The sequence below is a fragment of the Pipra filicauda genome, unplaced genomic scaffold (genome assembly GCF_003945595.2).
Source record: "Pipra filicauda isolate LSUMZ 115617 unplaced genomic scaffold, ASM394559v2 scaffold152_size1767362_pilon, whole genome shotgun sequence".
Taxonomy (NCBI): Eukaryota; Metazoa; Chordata; class Aves; order Passeriformes; family Pipridae; genus Pipra; species Pipra filicauda.
In genome coordinates this window covers 543,182-551,649 of record NW_024104018.1, presented here as the reverse complement: position 1 = coordinate 551,649, position 8,468 = coordinate 543,182, and the positions used below count along the sequence as shown (strand labels likewise).

At 39.0% G+C, this 8,468-nt stretch overlaps 1 long non-coding RNA gene across 1 annotated transcript; it reads left to right on the top strand.

The window, feature by feature from the left end:
* Window positions 1-3,368: 3,368 nt before the first annotated feature.
* On the top strand, window positions 3,369-7,902 carry LOC120322778. The gene is made up of 5 exons (XR_005562690.1): window positions 3,369-3,461; window positions 5,436-5,486; window positions 7,448-7,502; window positions 7,618-7,714; window positions 7,838-7,902. It is a non-coding gene; the product is annotated as an uncharacterized LOC120322778 (long non-coding RNA).
* Window positions 7,903-8,468: the final 566 nt, after the last annotated feature.

The window sequence follows — 8,468 nt, the reverse complement described above, 5'->3', positions numbered from 1 at the left end:
GTTAGCAACATTCATAATTCCTGAAATAAATTCAGTGGAAAAGCAAATAGAGCTTAGTCTGTCGTGTGACTAAACAGACAGCACTTAAGTTATTATTTTGTGGGTCTTTTGTTGTTGTTTTTGCATTCCATGTTAATCATTTGTTAGTAATTTCTCATTAAAAAGGGCATGAATGATGGTGCCCCCAAATTTAGCCACCAAAAGCAGATTTCTGGAGTTGAATATTGTGTTTTTGTGGAAGTTTTAACAGTTTATATTCCTAAATCAGTTATTCTTGTTGGAAAAGAGGTGTTGAGTCTGTCTCTGCTGCTTCAGTGAGATAAATCAGTATCAATTTATTATTATATAATTATTATTACATTATTAATCATATATTATTGATATATTATTATATTATTGATCAGTATTGATAAAGAAATGTTTTGTGATGAGCAGCAGAGGGGATGGAATGAAAATTGCTGCAGGCATCTGCAACAAGTAGGGAGTGAGGAATAAAACCAAACTAGGCAGGGGATGGAGGTTCTTAAAAGAAAATGTTCTGCATTCTAGAAAGATGATTCTATGATGTGTTTTATATCAGAGGACTGTCTTGAAGTCAGACCATACAAAGGGGTGTTGAAAAGATGTTAAACAGAAATGAGTTTATTTCCTATGGAATCCTCTTCCCTTCTGGAGAGAGTTGGTACCTGTGGGCCTTGGTGTCAACTGGAGCCACCAGTTGAATTCCACCAACTGGAATTGCTGCCTGCATCTCTCATGAATAGGAATCGTTGCTCTTCTTCCCCCATAAAATAATTTTAAAAGGTCTTGACCTTTCCCAGATCCAGAAAAAACCCACCGGTGCAGCTCTTCCTCTGCAGCCGTTTTGGGAGCCCTGGAATCAGGGTTGAGCTTCCTAATGGAGGCTGTGCTTGGAAGGATTTAAAACAACATTCCCATGCTTGTTTAAAATCCCTTTTCTGCTTTTTAAAAATGACATTGCATGCTGCAGTTTTATCATATAGTATATCCCTATTCTCAGAACAAAACTTCATTGATTTTTCACAACTTTTTAAACTGTAGACATTTGAAAGAGGGTTTTGTTGGGAATTTTATGGTACTTATGACCCTTTTAGGATGGAGGATGAGCACTCAGCTCCAGATTTCCCTGTGTCCCAAGACAGGGGGTATTCAAAGACCTCTCATTAGTCCAAAATTAGGACAAATCCTTCTTTTTTTTTTTTTTTTTTTTCACATAAACCCCATCAGAACAGATTCAACGCTTTTTTTAAAAATAGTTGTTGTTATCAATGTATGTTTTTGGGAATTATTGCAATGTCAAATTTTTCCAGACCATTTTTTTAAATCAAGAAACAATTTCTTGAAGTATTTTCTTTTCTTATACATCATCCATGTTGCAGGAACACGGGAATTCCTGGGAAACAGTGTCTGCTCTTCCAATCCTTACAGTGTCTTGAGGAATAACTGAGGTTTTCCTCTTCCAAGAGATTTTTACAAGGTCCAGTTAAACCACTAAAAATAAGTTGATGATGATTTCTAGATCATGTCTTACGTCTGAGTTGCTACTGAAAGTGGAAAGTGGCTCCCAAACCCACAGATTTTCAAAGAGAGTTTTTAAAAATACACCCAGAAATTTCTTTACTAAGCCAGTCTGTCTTTGCAGACTTAATCTGCTCTTAAATTGGGCTTAAATAGGAGCCTTTTTTTGTATCACTTAACCAGCAAGTATAAGTTTTAGTTAGCACTGAACCAGTTAAAAGAAAAACAAAGGATTTTTTAACCATCTCTAACTCCACTCAGGCCTAAATTATTATTCTTTTTCTTCAGAAATGGGCATTTTAATGTGTCACTTTTCAGTTCCAGCTCAATAAACAACCATTTATTTACAATTTTAAAGCAATCTCCAGCCTAGTCAGGTAAGAATTATTTCAAAAGAATAAAAACATTTTCATTTCCCATCACTGCCAGAAATGAAAAGAACATGAGTTATGAGTCTTGCTGTGTTGTCTTAAGTTGATTACTATGGAATGATTAAAAAACTAGCTGTGCTGTCATAGCAGAAGAGTACATTATAAGTGTAATAACAGCTTAGGGATACAATCCATCAATGCCTTACTTGGGAGAAGGGAAAAAAAAAAAAGAGAAAGTTGATCTATTTCTTTGGTCATCATTTTCAGCATATTAGATGACAAATAATTGTACATTCATCAATAACAATAGATTAAAGTTGAAATGATTTATTGCCATTACGTTGGGGGATGATGGAGCACTGGGTCACTCCGGCAGTGGCGGGGGCTGGATTTAATTTTCACGGGTCTCTTGGCAGGAATAATGGACAAGAGAGGAAACCACCTGAAAACAAGGTGGATCAAAGTTGGTGCCAAGTGATTTGTGGGTTTGTTCTTCGGGAGGTGGCCGTGGTTGGACTCGATGAGCTCAAAGGTCTTTTCCAGCCTTAACGGTTCTGTGGTTCCGTGATTCCAGCCCTCACATCCTCCCTCAGCCCTGCAGCCTCCCTGGAAAATCCTCAATGCCACTTCTGAGGGAAGTTAACAAGGAGAAAAACACCTTGGAACTCTTTTTCTTTTTTTTTTTTTTTTTTTTTTTTTTGTGATGTGAAAATTCTTCTCTGAAGTGTTTTTATTTACTCCTAAAAAAAACAGGGGAGGGAAAACGGCCCCATTTATCCATTGCCACAGCGCAGCAATTATCACACCAGTTTAGGTGTGAGCTGCTGAAAACCAGACAGGATTATTTGGAGAGGAACAACACCAAGTTTTAGACTCAAACTTAGTTATTTTCCTGAAGATTTTCTCCAGACAAACTTTGTGTACAAATACATTCTTCCCTCTGCAGAGGATTAGCAGGGTAGTTCTCGTTAAAGGGTTTCTGATTAAACATTTCCTGATCTGGAGTTTGCCATTCCATCAGCATCCCTCTAGGAATGGTTGGGATCTACTGACTATGTGACAGTCCCAATTTCCTGCTACTGTGTCTGTTTTCCTGGAGTAACTGGTCCAAAATTGGGAGAACATCTCCATTTCTTCTCACTGAAGAACTTCCAGCATCCATTGCTCCAAGAAAATCTGCAGGGCATAATTCCTTCATGGATATCCCTCAGCTGCAGTTTTTGCCATAATTCCTTCATGGATATCTCTCAGCTGCACTTTTTACCAGGAAATAGTGAGATTTCAGTTGACCAAAATTTTTTGAGCTCTCAGACATTGGTACAATCTTCGTGGATCAGAAACTCTGCCTAAAAGAAGATGGTTTTGAAATCAGCTTAAGCTTAAAACGATTTTGTTACTGTTTTGATTTTAGGAGGAGGCAGCTTTGACTGTTGATCAGCATTGAAGATGTTTAGGAATTTTTCTCTGCATTTATGGTCTGGAAGTCACCATCAAACCTAATGGTGAGAGAAGGGACCAGCAAGAGTCAAGATCTCTCTCTCTCACAAACCGGTAACAAAACCCACTCTGTTTTGATAACATTTGTAATTATGACATTCCAAAATAATCACTGAGGTACTACCTCTTAATGAAATGAGAGGGAAGACAGAGAGACCATCTCTTGGTCTGGTACTGAAATGTTCTCACAGCTGGGATGAAGTCAGGAGTCCTCTTTGTGTTCTGTGCTGCCTAAAACTTAGGACAGGTATTAAAAACTGACCAAATTAAAGTGCATTTTATTTTCCCTAATTAGAATGTCTCTAAAAGCCTCCAGGATATTTTTCTTTTATTTTTTTCAGGATATTTTTAAGCTCTTAATATTGTTGATTCTTTTATACATAGCATATGTGAATTCAGCAATGGATGGCTCCAAAATAGTAATAGTAATAATAATAATAATAATAATAACAACTTAGTTTCCTTAACTTTGGGAGATTCATTTAACTGTAAAATAATGTTTCTTGGTGTGATTGCAATTTGTAAAGGAGCTCCAGTACTGTAGTTATACAATGTACTAATGACCTGGGATAGTAAGAGTAACCACTTTATTTTAAAGTAGGAATTGAATCCATGTGATTTTTCCAGCTAAAACTCAAGGGACATAACTTTCCACTCTGTCTTTCTGGAAGGCACAGACAGAACCTGCCCACATTAATGCCATTAAAAGTTAGAACCAGTTCTGTGGGGACTTTAAACTCCAGGAGCCTCTGGATTCACACTCCTTGGAAAAGCCACACCTGCCAAGGAGCTGCCAAAAGCAAGTGACACGAATGGCAAAACAGTTTTAATTTTCTGTCCAGTCAAATCTTAGTACTTCACACTCAATTCTCCTTCCTCAGTAATCTAAATAATTTCCCACCTTGCTCATGATGAATGTCTTGCCAGTTCCTACTCAGTCCTTCCACTTTACACAACCTAATTAAAGAAAACATTCCATGATTGCCTATTTTTCCTCATGCATGACAACCTATTATTTTTTCTACCACCTGATTAGGGCTTTATTATCCTTGGATTTAGATTGATTTGCTGGGCACTTTAATAAAACACTACTTAGTTTGATTTAAAGGGCTACAGGTTTCAGTCACTCACAGAATTACTCTTCATAAGGAACTCACATTCCAAGTGCTGTGTGGTGTCCATGAAAAGGGATCAGCCGAAAAAAATTGAGGATCAAGGTGGTGTTCCAGTCCTGTGTGTGTGTTGTTAATATTCCTGGTGTGAGCAGTCAGGAGAGGACATTTTGCAATATAATTTGTCAGGGGTGATAAATCTGTTTCATCATTTCTGTCAAGAACAGATCCCGTGTATTAAAACTACCATAAATATTTTCTCCAGATAAACCCAAACTTTCATATGATTAAATAATAATACGTTTATGATGACAAATTGCATTTGCTATGTGTTGTCTGAAATGCAAGACAAAATTAGGTAGTTAAAGTTCAAATGGATGGAGATCAGTTTTGATTTAAAATCAAAGGAATTTTATTAAGTAAATGAGATTCTCATCGTTATTTTGTTATATCTACCAGGCTCTTCTTTCAGAAATATTACTTATGAGCTTAGATAATGATTAAAAACAAAACAAGTGAGCTTATATTATAGCAAAATGTAGTCTAGATAAAAAGTTCAGGAGTTAAATCTGTGCTTATTCCTGTCACCTTGTTGATGGCTTCCAGCATTAGGAAAACGAGAAGTTATCCACAGGCTGCTGTCTCCCTGTCTCAGTGCAGAGGTGCTTTGGGGTCCCTTTTGTCTCACCTTATTCAACTATTTCTAGTAGTCTGTGTTTTTTCCCAGGATATTTTCCGATGACTGAAGGTACAGCTCTGTTTCCTGCGGCTCCTCCTCTGGATACAGGTGTGGAAAAGCCTGGGAAGCGCAGCAGGGCTTTGCTGCATCCCATCCAAAGATGAATATTGGCCTATCAAAGTTTGGTTTTGTAAAACATAGTTCTTCCAAGTTTTTCTACTGTGTGTTTTTTTGCAGGAAGTTTTCCTTGGCTGGAATGACAATTTCCCAGCTAAAAGCGTGTGCAAGGTAACTGGCACCAAATATTCATGTTTTAGGGCTTGCTTCAAACTGTAGGAGATTTGCACTGTGTGACACTTTGGCTTATGAGCCTGGTCCACTTGATGATCCCATGTGGAGCTCTGCATCCCGCTCTGGCACCCCCGGAATAAGGACATGGACCTGTTGGAGTAAATCCACAGGAGGCCACGGAGATGCTCCCAGGGCTGGAGCCCCTCTGCTCTGGAGCCAGGCTGGGAGAGCTGGGGGGGTTCACCTGGAGAAGAGAAGGCTCCAGGGAGAGCTGAGAGCCCCTTCCAAGGCCTAAAGGGGCTCCAGGAGAGCTGGAGAGGGACTGGGGACAGGGGATGGAGGGACAGGACACAGGGAATGGCTTCCCACTGCCAGAGGGCAGGGAGAGATGGGATATCGGGAAGGAATCCTGGCTGTGAGGGGGGGAAGCCCTGTCCCAGGTTGCCCAGAGAAGCTGTGGCTGCCCCTGGATCCCTGGAAGTGTCCAAGGCCAGGCTGGAGCAACCTGGGCTAGTGGAAGGTGTCCCTGCCCATGGCAGGGGGTGGAACAGGATGATCTTTAATGTCCCTTCCAACTCAAACCAGTCTGTGACTCTATTATGTATTTAAACTTAGGCCTGGCTTTATGTCCCACAGGAATTTAAGTGCTTGACATGTGAGGTTTATTTATTGTGAAATAATCCCATCCTGGTAATTTTGTTACCCTGTGGATGTACCTGTGAACCTGTGGAGTGCTGATGGTCAGCCTGGGTGGCAAAGCTAATTTATACCAACCTCAGATGTGCTAAACCAGCAGTGCTGACCCACCTACTGATGGACAACAACAACAACTCCTTAAGACACAGAAAATCTTGGGTCCTCTGTAACATTTAGGAAGTTGCTCAAAGGGAATCATGTGAAAAAAGCTCATTTTGTACCTACATGCTGTGAAATTGCTTCATCCTCCCAGAGTGGGATTGCTCCAGCAGTGGAACAGCCTCCATTTCTTACTGGGAAATGGGATGAAAGAAGCTTTAGTCTCTCTTTTTTATCATCTATTATGATCCATAAAAATCTTGGAGGAGCCAGGTACGTGTGGATGTACCTCATACACCTGATCATCCCAGTAAATTAAATATAATTACTCCCATGTTTAAATTTAATCACTTTTACAGCTGCAGAATAGAAGAAGCTTCCTTGAAAGGGAAATAATTTTTTCCTGTGGCCAACTAATTTCCCTGTATTTTAAGTACCTTTAGAAGTGGAGAAGAAGGGATTTGTGTTTGCATGAGAGACAATTACAATGAAAATAAACAAAAGGATCATATAAAAGCCAAGTTGGAATGCTGAAGAGACTTAATAGCTATAAACTGGTAGCTATTAGCTTCTAATTACTCTCAAATAATTACTGAATAGAATAGTAAATGTTATTAGCTTGCTTTAATATTCAACATAAAAGATTGCTCCCGACAATAATTTACTGTTTCTTCAGCTTTAATATATATACATATGTAAAACTGGGCTGCTTTGTAAACATCCTTAATGAATGAAATAAATAAATAGGAAATAAATATCCTTCATAAATCAAATTATTGGGAGGGTTCTGTGGAGGAGACCTGTACACTCTGGGCCCATGGATGGTCTTTAAGGTCCCTTCCAACCCAAACCATTCTGGGATTCCATGATTAGCAGAAGGAGATTATTAGTGTGTCCTGAATTAGTGGCCTAATTTATATTTCATTGTCATCTTTGGAGAGTTTTAACTTGTCTCTGCCCTCTGCAGCTGACTTGAGACCTCTTTTTTTTCCTGAAAGAAAAGAGTTTGGGGTTTCACATGTCAAGAATAAAAGCCTGCTATATTTTATGGGATAATAAAAAAAAAATTCTAATATCTCCAAAGGAGAGCTTTATTTATAAGAAATATGTATTTTCCATCAAATGTCCAGTTTTAATATTGCTTTTCATTATTTTTGTTTCAGAACTCTGGAATAGCCAATCCTGCCGTACCACAACCACCAAATAATGGAACTTTAAGTAACAACAATTATTTTTTTAATGCTGCATTTCCACTCACCTTTTTAAGACCTTTTAATTCACCATGTTTTTTGGCTTAAGTTTTTAAATTTCCATTTCTGTACATTTCTTTCAGCCCGTTTCTGGCAATCTTTAAATGTCACCCTAAACAGTGAGATTTCCATTAGAACAACACTTCCAACTGCTTCTGTGTTTTGAGCGGCCTCTAAAAGGTAAATTTCTAATATATGGCTGAATTTCCCCTCTGTGTAACTTGGTTATAGTCTTGTATTCCTCACTCTTTAGAGAGATAACATCTTTTCTCTCTGTTTTCTGTTTCCACTCTCGACTAAAAGCATTGAGTCTGCTTTGATGGATCCGTGGTGCCACTGTGGAGTGGTGTGGATGAAGGAGGATGGAGCTTTATTGTATTATTGGAATGGACAGGGCCAATCCAGAAATGATTTCCTCCTCCTCCAAGCCCTGGTCCTTCACCTCAGTGTGATGTGCAAAGATCTGCCTCCAGCTCACGGCTTTCATGTTAGCTGTGAATTTACATCTTATTCCTTTGCTGAGGGTGTTCTGCTCTAGGTTAAAAGATGTTTTATATAAAAATATATAATGCATATAAAAATATGCATATGAAAATTAAACTTTGAGAGGTTGGCACCTTATTTGTGTAGGGGAAGAGGGGCCCATCGGGCGTCTTCCCATGGCAAGCTCAGGTGTGTGTATCTGTCCCATCTCCTTTATACACCTCCCATCCCCAAATTCTGATTATATCCGTGCAGGAGGATGTCCATTTACTGGATTGGATTTATTATGGATGCCCGTATCCATGCAGGAGCTGAGAGGGAGGGAAAAGGAGAGAGAGAAAAAGGGGTACTGGGCACTTCTAAAAGTCTCCCTGTACGTGTTTCGCATGCGTTAATCTTGTTTTCTTTGATTTTGTCTGAGGGTGATAACAGCTAACTTTTTGCTTTTCCA